The sequence below is a fragment of the Bufo bufo genome, chromosome 11 (assembly GCF_905171765.1).
Source record: "Bufo bufo chromosome 11, aBufBuf1.1, whole genome shotgun sequence".
NCBI classification, from domain to species: domain Eukaryota; kingdom Metazoa; phylum Chordata; class Amphibia; order Anura; family Bufonidae; genus Bufo; species Bufo bufo.
The window spans coordinates 15,453,768-15,475,144 of NC_053399.1; positions in this window are offsets into that span (position 1 = coordinate 15,453,768).

Below are 21,377 nucleotides of genomic sequence, written 5' to 3' on the forward strand. Positions count from 1 at the left end.
GTGGTCGTCACAGGTGTTGAATTCCTCCGAGATCCATGCCTCATTAATTTTTAAAAATGTGAGGTAGTCCACACTGTCGTGAGCTAGGCTGTCACGGCGCGGTCTAGGAGGCGGGCACGTCCGAGGGCGCACGCATCATCAGCTCGTCCAGCATCGCCCGCTCTCCTGATAATACTATGCACGCCCCCGCGCATCTATGCGCATTCATGAGAATGGTTTTGGGGCTGAGGGCCGAGCTGATCACTCTGCGCTCGGCTGTGTAGTCTGTGTGGAGTCATGTGACGCTGGCCACGTTACATGACACCTCTGGCTCCCAATTTAAACAGGCAGTCTGCTGGCCACAGATTGCCTGTTATTTAGGTTTCACCTGCGACTTTGTCTTTCCTGGCGTACTGACCTCCTGCTGAATTCCTAACGAGCCTCTGCCTGCTCCTTGTGTACTTTGCTGCTCTCCTGGTATTCTGACCCCGGCTTCCTCCTGACGATCCTCTGCTGACTCCTTTGGTACTTCAAGACTCTCCTGGTATTTATGACCCGGCTTCTCCTGACTATTCTCTGCTTGCTCCATTTGTACTTCGTAGCTTTCCTGGTATAGACTCGGTCCGTTCACATTCTGTTGTTTGTTTGGTCTGTCCTCCCTGCACTTATTCCAAGCTAGGGATTGCCGTCCAGTTGTCCCCTGTCATTAGGACTCGCGAGGCAAGTAGGCAGGGCCAGGGGTGAGGGTGGAGCGCAGTGGTCACTTCCCTCCCCCCTGTGCTCGTGTACGCGACCATTACATAGGCGAGTGCGCTTATTGGTCATGATCCCCCTTGCTACGCTGAGCGTCCTTTCGGACAGGAAACTCGACGAGGGGCAAGCCAAGAGTTCCATGGCAAATTGTGCCAGCTCTGGCCACAGGTCAAGCCTACACACCCAGTAGTCCAGGGGTTCCTCGCTTCTCAGAGCGTCCACGTCACCCGTTAATCCGATGTAGTCGGACACCTGTCGGTCTAGGCGTTCCCTGAGGCTGGATCTGGAGGGCAGCTGTCGATGGGTTGGCTGCAAGAATGATCTGATATCTTAAGTGACCTACACATCTTCAAACCACCCTCTTCTTGCAGGCGCGGTAGGATTGGTACCCGCACCTGTTTCGCTGTGGGTGAAAATCCCTCTGCCAGCGCCCGCAACAGCAGAATGCAACATCTCTCACAGTAAGGCCTGGAAATGCTGCTTTCTGACAGCCCTCGTGATGCTGGCAACATGTCCGCCATTTTGTGTTTGTACCGGGGGTCTAAGTACGTTGCCACCCAGTACTGGTCCTTGCCCTTTATTCTTTTTATACGGGGGTCCCTCTTCAATCCCTGGAGCATGAAGGACCCCATTTACACTAAATTGGAAGCGGTGAAGCTCCCTTGCTCGTGCTCATCGCCCAGGAGAATGTCATCCTCTGTCTCCTCCCCGCAAGCCACCGTTGTCGCACACCGCTTTACCAACTGTCAAATTGAGTGGGGTTAGCCACTGATTGGCCTGTGACAGCAGAGCTGAAAGCAGTGCAGGATCGGTGTGGCTCTTGGCTTCCAGGCACAACAGCCGCAGCAAAGCATGGCAACGTCTCACCTGGCACGTCAAATAGGTTCTGGGGAGCTTGGGGGGTGCAGTGGAAGAGGCGGTAGCAGTGGAAAAAGAGGAGTCCACCGAGGAAGACAATGCAATCCGTGGCGGTAACACCAAATTCACAAGGGCCACGGGTTACATGCTTGACGGCCGTCAGCAGAGGGCAGTAAAAGTTATGTACCTTCCCTGCCTGTGTTTGCTAGACCACGTGTCTGTGGTCAGATGTATCTTGGCACTAACATTGTGTGCCAGAGATATATTCACCGCCGCGGAACGTGGCCATATAGGTCTGGGATGCCAGTCTGGGAGAAATATTTACTTCTGGGGACCTTCCATTGCAGTGTGCCAATGGCCACCAATCTTCTAAAGGCCTCCGAGTCCACTAGTTTATATGGCAGTAGCTGGCGGGCTAGCAGTTCCAACAAGCCAGCGGTCAGCCATCGGGCAAGAGGGTTATCAGGCGTCATCAACTTTTTACGCTCAATATTTGGTGGAAACAGGTATATCAAACCCCTTAATTAGTATTTTGTGGAAGCAGGTATATCGCAGGCTTCAATCAGTATCTGGTGGAAGCAGGTATATCAAACCCCTTAATCAGTATTTTGTAGAAGCAGATGTATGGCAGGCCTCAATCAATATTTGGTGGAATCAGGTATATCAATCCCCTTACTCAGTATTATTGAGGAAGCAGGTATATCGAAGGCGTTAATCAATATTTGGTGGAAGCAGGTATATAGAACCCCTTAATCAGTATTTTGTGGAGGCAGGTGTGTCGCAGGCTTCAATCATTATTTGGTGGAAGCAAGTATATCAATCCCCTTAATCAGTATTTTGTGAAAGCAAGTATCTCGCAGGTCTCAATCAATATTTGGTGGAAGCAGGTATAACAATCCCCTAATTAGTATTTTGTGGAAGCAGGTGTATCGCAGGCGTCAATCAATATTTGGTGGAAGCAGGTATAGCGCAGGACTCAATAAGTATTTGGTGGAAGCAGGTACAGTACAGACCAAAAGTTTGGACACACCTTCTCATTCAAAGAGTTTTCTTTATTTTCATGACTATGAAAATTGTAGATTCATACTGAAGGCATCAAAACTATGAATTAACACATGTGGAATTATATACATAACAAACAAGTGTCAAACAACTGAAAATATGTCATATTCTAGGTTCTTCAAAGTAGCCACCTTTTGCTTTGATTACTGCTTTGCACACTCTTAGCATTCTCTTGATGAGCTTCAAGAGGTAGTCCCCTGAAATGGTTTTCACTTCACAGGTGTGCCCTGTCAGGTTTAATAAGTGGGATTTCTTGCCTTATAAATGGGGTTGGGACCATCAGTTGCGTTGAAGAGAAGTCAGGTGGATACACAGCTGATAGTCCTACTGAATAGACTGTTAGAATTTGTATTATGGCAAGAAAAAAGCAGCTAAGTAAAGAAAAACGAGTGGCCATCATTACTTTAAGAAATGAAGGTCAGTCAGTCAGCCGAAAAATTGGGAAAACTTTGAAAGTAAGGGCTATTTGACCATGAAGGAGAGTGATCGGGTGCTGCGCCAGATGACCTGGCCTCAACAGTCACCGGACCTGAACCCAATCGAGATGGTTTGGGGTGAGCTGGACCGCAGAGTGAAGGCAAAAGGGCCAACAAGTGCTAAGTGTCTCTGGGAACTCCTTCAAGACTGTTGGAAGACCATTTCAGTGGACTACCTCTTGAAGCTCATCAAGAGAATGCCAAGAGTGTGCAAAGCAGTAATCAAAGCAAAAGGTGGCTACTTTGAAGAACCTAGAATATGACATATTTTCAGTTGTTTCACACTTGTTTGTTATGTATATAATTCCACATGTGTTAATTCATAGTTTTGATGCCTTCATAGTCATGAAAATAAAGAAAACTCTTTAGAAGGTGTGTCCAAACTTTTGGTCTGTACTGTATATCAAACCCCTTAACCCTTTAAGGACCCATGACGTAGCCTCAAGTAGGCTTCAGAGTCAATTAGATGTATATATCAATACAGGCCACTAGGTGGCAGTCTTGTATTTATATAGTGCAAATGAAGTCTTCAATGATTGCTATTTAGCCATCACGAAATACTATGGGCAATCGAATAATTGGCAGTTATTGTCACCCAAGGTGACTTAAAAAAAGTTTTTACAAATATAATTTTAAAAACCTAAAAGTTCAAATCTGCCCCCTTTCCTTAAAATAAAAATACTTAACCAATAAAAAAAATAAACATCATGGGAATCACCGCGTGCAAAAATGCCCATACTATTAAAATATAACAATATTAATGGCATACGGCAAATGGCGTAGTGGGAAAAAAATTATAAAAAGTGATAAAAAAAATTTCCTAAAAGGGTTTAATTTTTTTTTTCAGTCAGAAAAATTATACAAGTGTGGTATTGTTGGAACCGTACTGAACTGGAGAATAAAGATAACAGGTCAATTTTACTGCATAGTGTACAGTGTAAAAAAAAATAAAACCTTTTCCAGAATTGCATTTGTTTCCCAATTCTACCCCATTTGGAATTTTTTTCCCGCTCCCTACCACATGGTATGTAACCGTAAATGGTGCCATTAGAAGGTAAAACTCATCCCGCAAAAATAAGCCCTCAAAAGGCTATGTGAATTGAAAAATATAAAAGTTAGGACTACTTTTGTGGAAGCAGGTGTATCGCAGGTCTCAATCAATATTTGGTGGAAGCAGGTATATTGCAGCCCTCAATTATTTTTTTTTGCCACAACAGTTATATCACACCACCCTGTTTATTTGGGGCAACAGGTTACAGGCATATCGCAGCCGTCAATCAGTATTTTGTGGAAGCAGGTATATCACACCCATCAATCATATTTTTGGTGGCAACAGGTATATCACACCCGTTGCAAATAGTTGTTCCAATAGCACTTGTCCCTCTATTTAGCTGTAGTATTGCAGCAGAACCGCACACAACTGCTACACAATACAAATGCACTATAATATACTTTCTATGTTAGAAAGTATATTATAAGTATATCACACCCCTAAGTATATTACACCTATCGATGGCACACCCTATACCAGTTCTTAAAAGGACTTTTGTGGCCCTAAAAGCTAGCGTTTGGTGTCCCTAACAGTCTGTCCCTGCTCCACAAAGCAACCTCTCCCTACACTGGCAAAACACATAATGTAAAATGGCGGCCAGATCGGGTTCTGTTATAGGGTGGTGGTGTCTCCATGTGCTGAAACGTCTTAATTGGCTGTCCTGTCCCACCTGATGTGTGTGTCATGGGTCAAAGTTCGGCGCAATGAAAAAGAATATGATTAAATACAATATATCAGTATGAGAAGTGTTTACAGGAGAAGGATCTTATCATCCTTCCCCTTTGAAGTGGCTCTGTCACCCAGCTCAACCCTACCCTACCAGGCACCCTACTGCACTCGTGCCCAGAACTCGTCGGGATGAAGCTGAAGGTGTTCTGCGCATGCGCCGTTCTTGGACACGTGTGTGGTCTAGGGCTGTCAATCTAAAGGCAGGAGGGCGTGATGAAAAGCAAAGGGTCGTTATTATAGAGCACCAGCACCACATAAGCCCGCCTTCTGGTGCTTGAATAGTTAATTTGCATAATTTTAAAAGTTCATTTTTCTCCACAGTGATACCATATCAGGCATATAGGGTTGATTTGAGTTGATCCGGGTGGCAGAGCCGCTTTTAAGGATTTGTGTAGGAAACATGATGGAATACAATGTATCAGTCTGGAGAAGTGTTTACAGGGGAACCATATGCATATGGTATCATTTCCAAAGAAAGTGCCCAAAGTACATTATTTCCCATTTTTTGCGAGTCCATAAGACATCTGGCAAATAACAATTTACAATTCACTGGCAATGAAGTCAGATCTAAGAAAAGTTGACGTTGATCTATCGAGCTTAGTGACCTTTTCAATAATCCAGATGGTAATAAAGGTCTCTGTGCATATATATGTCAAAACATCATTTTCTCCTACAGTAAGCCCATGATAGGCCATGTCCATGTGCTCACTTTTACTATATTTCTGCTCTTGGGTGCATTACTTATTGACCTATAATACATACAGTATGCTATTCACCATCTGCATATAACAATATTACTGCCATATGAGTTTCCATGTTAAAATCTCTTTAAATGTGGTCATAATGTAACAAAAGCAGCGTAACTGTACAGTACATTGAAAAAGCTTTGAAGTCTTCTAATGCACATTGCGACAGTTGCTTGAAACTGGTGTTTCATATGCCAAACTGAGAACACCTTCATCTGCATTTTTTTATTAATACATTTCACTCATTTGGGGCCAAAGTTTGTTTATTTTTTTATTTGGTCTTTAATATTAAACATTTTTAACAGGGTTAAGTTTCGGCCTGTCTGCAGAGTGTCTTGCTGTCAGTTTCGCACTGAGCCGTCAGGTTGCTGCTGTGATGGCTGGGTGTATAGCCCATTATCTCTGAACTCCTAATGGTTCATGAACACTCATTATAGATAAATTCTTTCAAACTGATACAAATATGGCTTAAATGAGTGTTTATGAGCTGTCAGGAGTACAGAGATAAGGGCTCTACATCCAGCCATTAGAAAAGCAACCTGACGGCTCAGTGTGAAGCTGAAAGCAAGACACTCTGCAGACAGGCTGAAACCACTGCCTTCTCAAACAGCTGATCAGCGGGGTACCGGGTGATGGACCCTCACTGATCAGATACTGATGACTTTCTATTGCCATAGCCCTTTTGTGACACATTAAGATGTTTTCAGAGAGAGAGAGACAAGAAGATACTGCACCATGAAGACCAAATCACCTTCCCAAAGAGTCTAGGCTGCATCTAGATATTTCTCATTAAAAGCTATTCAGAAAGTAGTAGATCTCATAGCCTGGGACAAAAACGCAGGTTAGACTAAAGGTTTGTCATGCTCCACCAGCTCACTTGTGCTGCTCTTCCTCAATCTGGCCATGGGTTGCGTGCCTTCTCTGTTCCCAGTTTTTAAAGGGCTGATCTACAAGAATTGCTCCTGACCTTAGCCAGTGTCCTGGGCTTTTTAAAGACTCTTCCCTCACCACTTTTAGGCCTCATGCACACAACCGTGTCATGTTTTGCGTTCTGCAAATTGCATACATGTGGGTTCTTGCAATTTGCGGAACAAAACGGGCACCCATAATAGAAATGCCTATCCTTGTCTGCAAAATGGGGGCCCAAAAACTGAGTGTTGTCCGCATCGTTTGCAGCCCCATTGAAGTGAATGGGTCCGCATTCGAGCTGCAGAAAATGCGGCTTGGATGTGAAACCAAATAACCACCCTGTGCATGAGGGCTTAGCCTATAAGGTCCAGTTAGTTCCATGGTCTGCAACTATTTCTGCTTGCTTTGTTACCAAAACGCCTTATGTCTTTGACCATGTCTACCCATGACCCTGACCTCTGCCTACCATTGATGACTGAACTTGGCTTACCTTGATGGTTCACTGTCTTACATTATCTGCCTGCTGCCTTGGAGCTGGATCCTAGTATCCACTGTTGTGCATCAATTGAGAGACTATTTCAGGGTTAAAGACCTTGAGATTCCCTCATCTCCTTATGGGGCTTAATGATGAAAAAACCCGAAATCTCTTAATCTACACTCCCTGTTTTATCCCCAAACCAAATCTATTAACGTCTCCATGTCTATACCCATGGTTAATGGGTTATACCCATTTCAGACATTGATGGCTTATCATTAGAATATGCCATCAATGTTAGATAGGTGCAGGTCACACCTCTGGGGCCCACTCCAATCTCAAGAACATGGCCCCGAAGTGAAGGACAGCACACAACTCTAATGGGTGGTGTGCTCTCCATTCACTTTTATGGGAGTTCAGTCATAGTGGTGAATGGAGAGCACCCCGCACAAGCATAGTGTGGGACTGATGGAAATTTCCAAGCCATCATCTATTTTTGGAACTCCCGCAGAGATGACTGGAGGGTAGCCACACTTGCACAGTGCATTCTCCTTCATTTCAGGGGGCCTTTTCTTGAGACAGGAGTGGGTCCAAGAGGTTGGCCCCGCACCTATCTGACATCGATGGCATATCCTAGAGATACACTACTCACAAGTTAGGGATATTTGGTTTGTGGGTGAAATTTCAGGATGAACCTAAAATTCCCTCTAACCTTTATAGGTGAACTTAATGTGACCTTCTCTAAGTTTTTGAATGCACATCTTCACCTGTTTCAGTACTTTTTGCACAACTTGCTGTTCTCTAACAAGGAGCTTAATAGCAACATTCACAACAGGTGTTTGATCCATGAATTGACCAATACATTTCCTGGTTCAATTTGAATTGGTATTTAAACAGTCCTCCTCATCATGCTGTTCACATTTTGACATCATGAGACCAAGACGACACCTAACAATTGATCAACAGTACCTCGCCATTGTGAGGCTTCAAGCAGGATGTTCTCAGATGGAAGTGGCCACTGAGCTTAAAATGTCACAGAGTGTCATCAGCAGGTTGTAACAGAGATACAGAGAGACTGGAAGAGTCACAAAAAGGCAGAGAAGTGGACATCCTTTGGCCACATCCCACACTAATGACCGCTTTATTGTGAACAATGCCCTTCGAAACCGGATGAGAAATGCCACACAATTACAGGCACATTTAAGGGAGGTGACAGGGACCCAAGTGTCACGTCAGATCATTCAAAACTGTTTACATCAGTGTGGGCCAGGAAGCATCCACGTTGGACGAGGGACCAGTTGACCTCAGTGCTGTTCACTGATGAAAGTCGATTCACGCTGAGCAGAAAAGATGGCCACCAACAATGTTGGAGACATCAAGGAGAGCGCTATGCATCAGCCACTGTTGTCACCAGACGAGCCTTTGGTGGTGGTAATATTAGTGTGGGCAGGTGTGTCTAGTCAATACAGAACTGCCCTACACTGTGTGAATGGTGCAGTGACAAGCCCACACTCTCTGTACCCCAGAACCTCAATGACCTGAGGGCTTCCCTTTAAAAAGAGTGGGATGCCATGCCTCAGCAGACTATAAGTCGTTGTGAACAGCAGGAGACGTCGTCGTTGACATCATTGTGGGGGTATACCCACCACTGGCTTTTGTTTCAATAAATTGTTTGAGATGAGGAAATCACCATCACTGCTTCTACTTGAATGCCCAACTTTCATGATATAATATCACTGTAGCGTGAACTTTTTCCTTTTCCATCAATTTCATCTAAAAGCCAAATATCCCTAACTTTTTGTGAGCAGTGTATATCATCAATGTCTGAGATGGGAGAACCCTGTTAATAGTAGTAGTTTTACTATCTTCTCTGTGATTCTTTCGTAGTTTATTTGTTCTTTGTTTTGTTCTATTGTAACCCTATAAAATGCAGAAGAGAAATAAAAATGTAACAAAGGAATTAAATATGAAGATGAAATCCTTGCTTTCCACTGATAGAGCAGCAGTCAGACCAGGGACGGTTACAAAGTGTCATTACCCTTTTATTCATTAATGTAGCGCTTTCAACGGCAACTTTCTTCGACTGCCAAGAAGGTCGTCAATGCGCGAGAAATGTTTCAAAGTGCTTCAAGTCTCCTTGAGCAAACTTATGTGGAACATTTTTTCCTTGCAAATCATTGCTTCATATTAAAAATACATTTCTTAAGTTTTTCCTCGCGCAGCATTAGGTTGGATGTGTCGTATGATGATTTGCTTGATGAATGGCTCTCCAGTGAAGGTCAGGGATGAAAGCTTATCTATTGTGTTCAAATTTTGATACCTAATTTGTCAAATCCAAGATATTCAATATTGTCTTTTATTTATATTTCATAAAGAAAGGAACGCAAGAAGATACAAATGTATCCGTATTAACAATATGCAGACACGTGTATAGAATTACATTGAATATGTTTACTAAATGCAAGCTGTACGGTATATAGCGTATCAAGAGGGTATTGGTTGAAGTAACAATCATGATGAAGCTTTCTGAAATCTATCTCTTCTCTATTTTTGTTTTATTCTGTATCTCTTCTTTTTTGGAATGACTGCTAGCACATTAGCACAAGCTCACCCTCAGGTGTAACTTGAACCTCCACAGCCCTAATAAAAGCTCTGTAATGTGGTCCTCACTTACCTTATGTACAATATTGATGTCTTCTTATGTGGAAGAAGGGTCTTTGGGCTCCCCAAGCACCAGATTGAGACTGCCACCTCTCCATCCCTTTTGAGGTTATCACATTCCCACCAGGAATTCAATAGTCCTATGAGAAGCTTATATATTAGGAATCATTATACATCAGGCTGGGGTAGCTGGGCATAACATTTCATTATTTTTTTATGCAATTTGTGTATTTACGGTATATACGTTTTTGTTTTTTTAAGGGACCGTGCCCTTAAAGGTGTCCTCCTGAAGGTCCAGGTTGAGTGTGTTTGACCATCAGGTTCCTCATCCCATTCAAACTCTTCTACCTAGACATTGAGCTCTGGCAGATGTGTGGTTGTCAGGCTGAGCACATTGGGGCTCCCCATAAGCTTCGGTGAGGACAAGTTATCTGTCCCTAACTTTTGCGGTCCCTTCTGGCTAGAAGGGTTGAGGAATAGATCGGTGGCCCTTATCTATTTGGTGAAGGCTTGGTATAGACTGCATGCTTGTCAGCACTTTCGAGACAGAAGAAAGGCCAGTAATGTGAAAGTTTCACAGATTTGTTCATCTTTAGAAGGGAGCTAATTATAATATAAAAAAGTAATATTCCAAAGGAAGCCCCCTCTGTCTCACACTGGATTAGTAAGGGAGACCATCAATATTGTTTGTCATCCATCACTATGGAAAAGACATGTCCATACTTTTCAACTTTTTTGTAGGTAAATTCCAGGTATTTAAGTGACGCCCTTATAAACGCCCAAAATTAGCATGGTGACACCTACTTATGGGCAGGTTTTATATAAGCTCAAGTTATTTTTGGACCTGGACTAGACAAATTTGTTGGGATTGTCTCTGAATGATTGGCACAATTCTGGCAAACTGGAGGCTATTGGAGCTACATCAGTAAGACTCTTCCAGTCATTTTGCTGAGAGTTTATGTATCATTAGGTTTTTTGTATCATAAATGTTATGGACTTGTCAGGGGCGGACTGGGAACTTAAAGTGGCCCTGAAAAAGAAAACCAAAATTGGCCCATAGGCAGGTCCAAATGGACAAGAAAAAGTAGGCAGGGCTTTCAATACCACAGTGCAGCACAAAATACCACCCCTGCAGAACCAAATATCAAAGTGCAGCACAAAATACTGCTGCCCCTGCCACAGTATTCAACTGTATCTCCATCCTGAGCACGGTAATACAGTTGAGTTCAGGAGGGATTGGGTGGCCCCCTGGGCATCGGCTCACCGGGAACTTTCCCTGTAGGGTCTATGGCCAATCCGCCCCTGGGTCTCATTGACTATAGTAACCAATCAGATCTGGGCAGTGGAGCAAATCGGATTGGCTGCTATGACCAGTAAGACATTGGATATATAATCTGTCCCATTTCTAATGATAAAGGAACATTGGACATTATGTATCAAAGCAGAAGGTAAGGTCTATTGTCTCACAATGGGATGTCTAGGCGGATGTACAGTCAACCTCTCTTCATTGCTAAGATCACCCACTATTCGATAATCAAATGTAAATGATAAAAATCGGGTTAAGCCTCTGTCCTCCTGACAAAGCCCATGTTATTTCATTTAGAATGGGCTAATGAACTCGATCTCCGAACAAATAAACTGAACAAACAGGAGAATAATTACTGCCGCCAATCGCGCTCATTCACTATTTATAAGAGTTTTTCTAATCTTGTTCTTTTAAATGAGTGTCAATATCATCCATTTACTTTCTCTTTACTTAATCTGCCACAGTTTTATGAGTTTTACCCACTTGTAAGCCTTGGAGGATAGATTCGCTGCGTCTTCTCAAATTTCTTAAGTAGCTGTAACATTTCGAAGAAAATCATTTTAAGTGTCATAAAACCAGAGAAGAGTGTCGTTTCTCTCTGGATGAGCTTTTTATTTAAGATACGATGGAATTGGTAAAATATGGAAATGCAAAAAAAAATTAAGTCAGAAAATTAAATGAAAATAAAAATAAATTGGAAAATGTAACAGTTTTGTGCAAAATATGTGACTTTTTTTGACATTTCACGATTTTTCCAAATCATTTTTTAAAGTGGCAAGAAAAAGTGGGTGGGGTTTTAAGGTAGTTTCACACTGGCGTTAGGAGGTTTGCGCAGCGATTTTTGTCCGACCGATTCTCGTCATATTAGCCAGGATTCGGCCGGATCTCTGCTGGACCCCATTGTAGTTTTTTCTGGAGCGATGATACCCAACAGATGCATCAAATTTATGAATGGTCATGCAGGTTTTTTCAAGGCTGAGGGTCCGTCCACCACGTGATATGGACCATAAAAACATTTCATCCATAAAGATGTTACGTTATATGGTCTGGTGACTGCATTGCCCAAAGGCTCCCATGCGATGTCCTAATGGTTATAAACCTTCTTGTCCCAAACCTACAGACACATCAAACTATTTTAGGGTTCATGCCTGGAAATGAACTCATACCAGCCAAAACTCATGTGTAATGAGCTGTTTTGGGGGCTCTTGCACCTCATAAGTACAGTGAAGGTGCTGTTCGGCTGGATGAGATGTTTAGATGCAACTTGGATGGGAAATACTGTTTCTCCTTGAAGAGACCAAGCAGTGTAGAGAGGCTTAGTTATCAGGCAATGCTTCATGGGAAAAATATGCAAATGACCTCGTGCCATTCAAACCACAGATACCATGCTCTCTACTGGTGAGGAGCAGTGCTGGTTACAGGTAGGTGCCTCTGATTTAGCTGGTATGAATTCATTTGCATACTTTTTACAATGGAGCATTGCCTGAAAGATAATTCTCTATACACCCCTTGGGTCTCTTCTCTGTGATGCAGTAACCCTCACCTCTAAGCATATGTATCTTAAGGGCCACTTTCTTATTGTCAGAGGCTATTACATGGGTCAACAGCAGTTTTCCTCCTCAGGTAATGAGCTTCTCGAGGAGAATTTTGGTCCTGTACACAATATGGAATGGAACGTACTGCTAAGACCCCCTAGGTAATGTGTAAGAGACAGCTAGTCTGCCATTACCCATTCCAGGACTATTGTAATACATGTTTTATGTGCAACGGCCGCCTCCACCCAGGGCCCTCTATATAACACGTCCCATGTGCAGGAATGCCGAGTGGTATAATGCGGCCTAAAATGTCTCTTTATGTGTGTCACGGTGCTCCTTCCTGGATACCACTGGACCCCAGGCTTTGGCTCCGAAGCAATAAAAAGGGGAAATAATTGAGGGTTAAAAGAATAACTTGAGTCCAGACCTTGAGATGAAGTTCAATGGCAGCTTTACTTGAATAAATGTTTCTTCAAACAGTTTACAGGCTTTGTTTTGGTTCCAGCAGGCTTTAGCATGAAACTGGCAGGCAAACTGACACTGCTGTACTGACAGGCTGGCTGTATAACTCAGCTTCTTCTGTATGCTGCACTTCACTTTGTAGTCTGACTCTAGGTTATACCAGGGAACTTTCATCCTGGCTCCTGAGGCTTTAAGCTTTGGCCTCCATGGCCAGCAGAGATTAAGGTGCTGTGGCTGGCGTGGGCACGTCCAGTAGAGACATGCCCCTGAACACCCTTCCCCTAGCAGGGGGTAAGCTAGACTGGAACTAACTGGTCCCCACCCTTCGTGCAGGAAGTAGAGTTCGCCCACTTCTCTCCAGAGGGGGGTTAGAATGGAATGGTAAGTTCCATTCTATTTAATTACAGCTCTGCTGGGTTTGCTCCCACCTGCTGAACCAGGCATATTACATGTTAACATAACAGTTGCATAACAAAAAAGGAATGCACATTGTGGAGGACTTGGAATAAATTCGAAAGATGACATGAGGTTAGACCAGGCATCCTCAAACTGCGGCCCTCCAGCTGTTGCAAATCTACAACTCCCAGCATGCCCGAATAGCCTACAGGTATCAGCTTACAGCAGAGCATTGTGGGAGTTGTAGTTTTACAACAGCTGGAGGGCCGCAGGTTGAGGATGCCTGGGTTAGACCAATAAAGACAGTAGCAAGGTGCAGAAGTGGTAACACCACTCTGGGGTGTTACATATGTTTCTGTAAGGTCTATTATTGCCTATTTTATACACAAGCAGCAGGTTTTATGCTTACTTTACATTTTTATTTTGTATTCTATCCAGAGATACATTCCAACCTCAGGGAAGGACCGTGAATTTCCTGCTCCTTAGCATCTTTCAAACTTTTTCTCCGCTTGTAACATATACCTGGGGCTAAATTGCTTTTCGGAACGCAGCCCTTTATGTTCTTTTTGAGCAACCGCGGTTTATACTTTTTTTTTTTTTATTGCTCTCTATCTATTACCTTAGATTTTTACATTTCCCACTAACTAGAATGCGGTGAGAACAATATAATACTCATCTCTAGTAAAGGAGAGGATTTATGATGATTTGGACGGTTAACGGCTTTGTTGTGGTAAGATAATGGCGCTCGATCCATCATCCGTTCTATGGGAAAGTGAAGGAGACTGAAGCAGCGAGAAAATGATGAACTTTAGAAATGCTTAGCAGAAAGCAGTGTCAGGTCTATTCGAGGAGAGGAAAATATCAGGAATATGTCCGTGCTGCAAAGTATCGCCTGTATCGACGATCAGTCCGGGGGTCTTCACTGGAAAATGAAGGGATCTTGTAATTGCATGATACATTGTATACAAACAATGCTGCAATAAATGCCTATAAAAGGCCTATAAAAGTGAAAAAGCAGCCAGCAGACGGAAGTAATATGCATAATTTATACCATACTCTGCATCTGAGTTGATAACTGTAAATCTGTCTAGGTTTCATGGTGTCTGGAGACTTAAAGGGCAATTTCCATCTTCCCTCCCAGAATTCCAGAGGAGCATGTATGACCTATATGTCTCCTCACACGGATTAAGGTGCTCTCTCCCTAAGGAGAGTTAGTTCCCTCCTTACCTGGACACTGGCCTCTCACCCAGTTAAGCCAGTTCTCTCTGCTCTGCACTGATGAGGGGCAATCACCTTGAAACAGCTGTCTGCAGATGAGATGCTGGCTTATTTAATATCCAAGTCATGTCACAAGCCTTATTTTAAGAGCATTAGAGGCAGAGCTTGTTAAGAGCTCATTTGCATCCCTTCCCATCTGGAAATGTATCACATATCGCTAATATACGTCACTAATGTTAAATGTCCAAACTCTGAGACCTGCTCCTATCTCCAGAACGCGGCAGTAGAAGTGAAGGAGAGCATGCTTTCCATTCACTGCTATGAAGTTTGAGCACACTTGGCTAATTTTTCAGAAGTCCCATAAGGATTAGAGATGAGCGAAGTTATGGAAAATTCGATTGGGAACTTAGTCAAATTTCACAAAGAAATGAACTTGTAGCGGGTGTAATGATGGGAAAGGGAGATTGTGGGCCCCCCCCCCTATCATTGAACCCCTCAGATTCCGAGTTCATCACTGATCGCGGCATCTGAGGCTACCATTTAGGCCTTTCAGGGGTTAATCAGGGTAAAAATAAATAAATAAATAAATACTCAATCTATTTGATCGCGGCCATCTTGATTTAAAGACAACGCGCAAAATCTCGCACAGTGACGTGATGACGTCATCATGCTGGTCAGCGTGGTGACGTCATACATCACCGAGCACAAGATTTTGCGCGGTATCTTCAATTAAGATGGCCGCAATGGCCTCTTTGCGTGCAAATAGCGGAGGTGAGTATGTATCTTTATGTTTTTTTATTGCCATTTCAGGGAAAATTGATTTGTTACCATGAAACGTGGTCCTAAAATTCTGAGTTTGACTTCGATTCACTCAACACTAACAGGGATAAATAGAGAGCCTGCGGCTACCTCATAAATGGAGAGAATGCCGAGCATGTGTGTCCTCCTCTCCTCACATCATGCTCGACCATTGTCCGGAGTCCCATTGCAGTGAAAAAGGACCAAACCACAGTTGCACGGCCACCCCTTCATTCTATGGCACTTCCAAAAATATCCAAGCCAGTGCTCAGCTATCTTCAGAACTACCATAGCGGTGAAAGGAGGGGAAGCTGCGCTTGCGCGGTTTGCTCTCTATCACTGTTCTGGAGATAGGAACTGGTCCCAGAGATGGAACCCACACCTATAGATAAGCCATAAAGGTCCAGGTGGGAATACCGCTTGAATGCTCTACTACAATAAATATAAAGCAGGAGGCAGGGAACTCTATAAAATACCACTAGGTCTAGGGTCAATATGACCTCATGGCTTTTTTTTCATTGGATGCAAGTTACTAAACTTTCTTCAGTCTCCCTATGCAGCGTTACATCCTCTGTTTTGCCAACGGTCTGGAAAAGCTATAGCAAAACTACACCACCCATCATGCTTTGCCAGCTACTGTCCTATGAGATCTGAAATGGTAGCCATGTTGGTTTGTAGCCATGAGATCTATGTAGAAAAATAGATAAAAAGGCTCATTACCCCTTAAACAATAAGACAGAAGAGAATTATTCTTGTTACCATGCATAAGAAAATAAGGCATTTTTGCAAATAGTCTTTACACAGCAATATCCTGCTGGTTTGTGCCCACGGCTCTCAAAGAAGCGGCTGTATCTCCATGGTAACAGACTACACATAAATCATGCGTAGTCTGACCCTGCAGGCATGTGTTACTCCACTCTTAGACTATTCCTAGATCACCAAGGAGAGGAGATGGTTGGCGTGGAGTCGTATATAAATGCCTGATCCTACAAACTTCAAGGGTTGTTTGCAGTCTATAACCAAGTAGACACATTGCTCTGCATAGGAGCTGTAGACGCAAAACTATAGCCGGTTTTCATTGAAGACTAGATGCAAATTTATTTAATTTTTTTTCTTGCGGATAGCGGTGAATGCAAAGCATCAATTTGCACTTTTGCACTTATCAGATATTCCTTATGCAGTAATAATTTTTTGCTACATGATTTGCCGTTCAGATTTTTCCTGCAGATTTTTCCCCCGGTTCCACCTCATTTCTGTTCTGTGTATTCCCAGAAACATGATTCCAAAGTAAAATTGTGATTATTTCAACAGATTCCGACAAACTCCTTCCCTGTGACTTATATCTGTGTCTGCAAACTTTGTCGAATTTTCCGGAAAACATGCCTTCGCTGCTAAGGCTACTTTCACACTAGCATTTTTTGCGGATCTGCAAAAACGCTTCCGTTACAAAGCAGAATGGAGACTGATCGGAGGCAAACGGATGCATTCTGAGCGGATACTTTTCCATTCAGAATGCATTAAGGGCAAAACCCATGACGGATCTCAGAAACGGAAAGCCAAAACGCCAGTGTGAAAGTAGCCTAATTGCGGTTGTTTGGCAAATATCTGCTGTTATTCAAATCCTCAGACTTCTTTGTCCTCGCATACTATTCTTGAAAGTTTTTGTACATGATATATTCCAGCTTTTAGCTGCTGGCAGAGATTTGTGCTGCAATAATTTTATTTTTGCATAAGAACTGAAAAAAAAGTTTCTTGCTTCCATGGTAACCAAATCGTTTATATTTTACTGCTGTTTTTTAAGCTTTTAAAATTGCAAATTCTAGTGTGCTATGTCTGGGGACCGGGGACATAAATCACAATTAGTCACACACATACAAATATGCACAGCAGGGATTCGGAGACAAAAGGGACAGAAACATTTCACTGGATTTGGGAAAGGGACCAGTATAATATCCATGTTCACCTCTGTATGTACAGGTATGTAAACAGCGGAGTAATTGTGTACATACATTACATTACTTATCCTGTACTGATCCTGAGTTACATCCTGTATTATACTCCAGAGCTGCACTCACTATTCTGCTGGTGCAGTCACTGTGTACATACATTACATTACTTATCCTGTACTGATCCTGAGTTACATCCTGTATTATACTCCAGAGCTGCACTCACTATTCTGCTGGTGCAGTCACTGTGTACATACATTACTTATCCTGTACTGATCCTGAGTTACATTCTGTATTATACTCCAGAGCTGCACTCACTATTCTCCTGGTGGAGTCACTGTGTACATTACATTGCTTATCCTGTACTGATCCTGAGTTACATTCTGTATTATACTCCAGAGCTGTACTTACTATTCTGCTGGTGCAGTCACTGTGTACATACATTACTTATCCTGTACTGATCCTGAGTTACATTTTGTATTATACTCCAGAGCTGTACTTACTATTCTGCTGGTGCAGTCACTGTGTACATACATTACTTATCCTGTACTGATCCTGAGTTACATCATGTATTATACTCCAGAGCTGCACTCCCTATTCTGCTGGTGCAGTCACTGTGTACATACATTACTTATCCTGTACTGATCCTGAGTTACATCCTGTATTATACTCCAGAGCTGCACTCACTATTCTGCTGGTGCAGTCACTGTGCACATACATTACTTATCCTGTACTGATCCTGAGTTACATCCTGTATTATACTCCAGAGCTGCACTCACTATTCTGCTGGTGCAGTCACTGTGTACATACATTACTTATCCTGTACTGATCCTGAGTTACATCCTGTATTATACTCCAGAGCTGCACTCACTATTCTGCTGGTGCAGTCACTGTGTACATACATTACTTATCCTGTACTGATCCTGAGTTACATCCTGTATTATACTCCAGAGCTGCACTCACTATTCTGCTGGTGCAGTCACTGTGTACATTACATTACTTATCCTGTACTGATCCTGAGTTATATCCTGTATTATACTCCAGAGCTGCACTCACTATTCTGCTGGTGGAGTCACTGTGTACATACATTACATTACTTATCCTGTACTGATCCTGAGTTACATCCTGTATTATACTCCAGAGCTGCACTCACTATTCTGCTGGTGGAGTCACTGTGTACATACATTACATTACTTATCCTGTACTGATCCTGAGTTACATCCTGTATTATACTCCAGAGCTGCACTCACTATTCTGCTGGTGCAGTCACTGTGTACATACATTACATTACTTATCCTGTACTGATCCTGAGTTACATCCTGCAGAGAAGATGTAATTTTAAGGAAAGTCAAGTAAGATGAATAGATCACTAGCCTGAGATTACGCTGCGCAGCACAGTATTGATCAGCGGCGCCGGCTACGACCTCTCTATAGATGAACTCTTGTTTATTTTCAGTCGGCATGAAGAAAAGATGTGTTGGTGGAATTCTGATGTCCATCCAGAAGCAAAAATCATTATGAATTCCACAGAAAGTTTTGGATTGACTGGTAAGTTTGCCTGCAGTGAAGGATGATACATCTTGTTCTCTTTATCATGTAGGAGGCCCCATTCTTGAGCTATCTGTCATGTGCAAAAATCTAACGCTCCCTACTGGGAAAAAAGGAACCTTGACTTGCTTATGTGGCCACAGAGCTTCACAATGTTTTTTTTTTATTCATTAATAATTGATGCTTCTATCCTCCCTTGTATTATTTCTAATGCATAACAAAACAATAAAACGACATTTCGTAATATTTTCATATTCAAATCCTAAATTAACCACTGACCCCAATTTTACAGGTTGAATATAGAATTAACCTGCATAAAACATTTTCAACTTGTATGGATCCTGAGTTATATCCTGTATTATATTCCAGAGCAGCACTCACTATTCTGCTAGTGAAGTCACTGTGTACATACATTACTTATCCTGTACTGATCCTGAGTTACATCCTGTATTATACTCCAGAGCTGCACTCACTATTCTGCTGGTGGAGTCACTGTGTATATACATTACTTATCCTGTATTGATCCTGAGTTACATCATGTATTATACTGAGGAGCTGCACTCACTATTCTGCTGGTGGAGTCACTGTGTACATACATTACTTATCCTGTACTGATCCTGAGTTACATCCTGTATTATACTCCAGAGCTGCACTCACTATTCTGCTGGAGCAGTCACTGTGTACATACATTACATTACTTACCCTGTACTGATCCCGAGTTACATCCTGTATTATACTTCAGAGCTATACTCGCTATTCTGCTGGTGTAGTCACTGTGTACATACATTACCTTACTTATCCTGTACTGATCCTGAGTTACATCATGTATTATACTGAGGAGCTGCACTCACTATTCTGCTGGTGGAGTCACTGTGTACATACATTACTTATCCTGTACTGATCCTGAGTTACATCCTGTATTATACTCCAGAGCTGCACTCACTATTCTGCTGGAGCAGTCACTGTGTACATACATTACATTACTTACCCTGTACTGATCCCGAGTTACATCCTGTATTATACTTCAGAGCTATACTCGCTATTCTGCTGGTGTAGTCACTGTGTACATACATTACCTTACTTATCCTGTACTGATCCTGAGTTACATCATGTATTATACTGAGGAGCTGCACTCACTATTCTGCTGGTGGAGTCACTGTGTACATACATTACTTATCCTGTACTGATCCTGAGTTACATCCTGTATTATACTCCAGAGCTGCACTCACTATTCTGCTGGTGTAGTCACTGTGTACATACATTACATTACTTATCCTGTACTGATCCTGAGTTACATCCTGTATTATACTCCAGAGCTGCACTCACTATTCTGCTGGTGCAGTCACCGTGTACATACATTACATTACTTACCCTGTACTGATCCCGAGTTACATCCTGTATTATACTTCAGAGCTATACTCGCTATTCTGCTGGTGCAGTCACTGTGTACATACATTACTTATCCTGTACTGATCCTGAGTTACATCCTGTATTATACTTCAGAGCTGCACTCACTATTCTGCTGGTGTAGTCACTGTGTACATACATTACATTACTTATCCTGTACTGATCCTGAGTTACATCCTGTATTATACTCCAGAGCTGCACTCACTATTCTGCTGGTGCAGTCACTGTGTACATACATTACTTATCCTGTACTGATCCTGAGTTACATCCTGTATTATACTCCAGAGCTGCACTCACTATTCTGCTGGTGCAGTCACTGTGTACATACATTATTTATCCTGTACTGATCCTGAGTTACATCCTGTATTATACTCCAGAGCTGCACTCACTATTCTGCTGGTGCAGTCACTGTGTACATACATTACATTACTTATCCTGTACTGATCCTGAGTTACATCCTGTATTATACTCCAGAGCTGCACTCACTATTCTGCTGGTGCAGTCACTGTGTACATACATTACATTACTTATCCTGTACTGATCCTGAGTTACATCCTGTATTATACTCCAGAGCTGCACTCTGTATTCTGCTTGTAGACTCACTGATACATATATTACGTTTCTAGCCATAGACTTTTCTAGCTTGCGTTGCTTTAAATGTCCTTTTTTATTTCACTGCTTCGTAGTATATAATGGATGAAATGCCGAGTTAAAGTTTGCTTCATCTGGATCTTGGTATTTGGAGACAACATAAAGAAGTAGAAGACCACATATCCAGATCATATTTATGAAGGTCGTCAAAGTAATGACAGTCCCTGGGTAATCAGGTGTCCCTTGTGATAAGAAAGACTCATGATATCTGCTTGGGGCCAGGCCCGGTCACCTGTCAGTGAAGACATCGTCCAGAAGAGCTGATGTGACCAAGAGCAACAAGATCATTTCATCCTTTAGTTCATTCTCAATCAGTTCCTCAGATCTGGTTATCAGAAAACCGTCAGCAGAGAGAAACACAATGGGGTCAGAGCTCAGCTCAGTGAAGCTGATGGGTGCAGTAGTGCAATG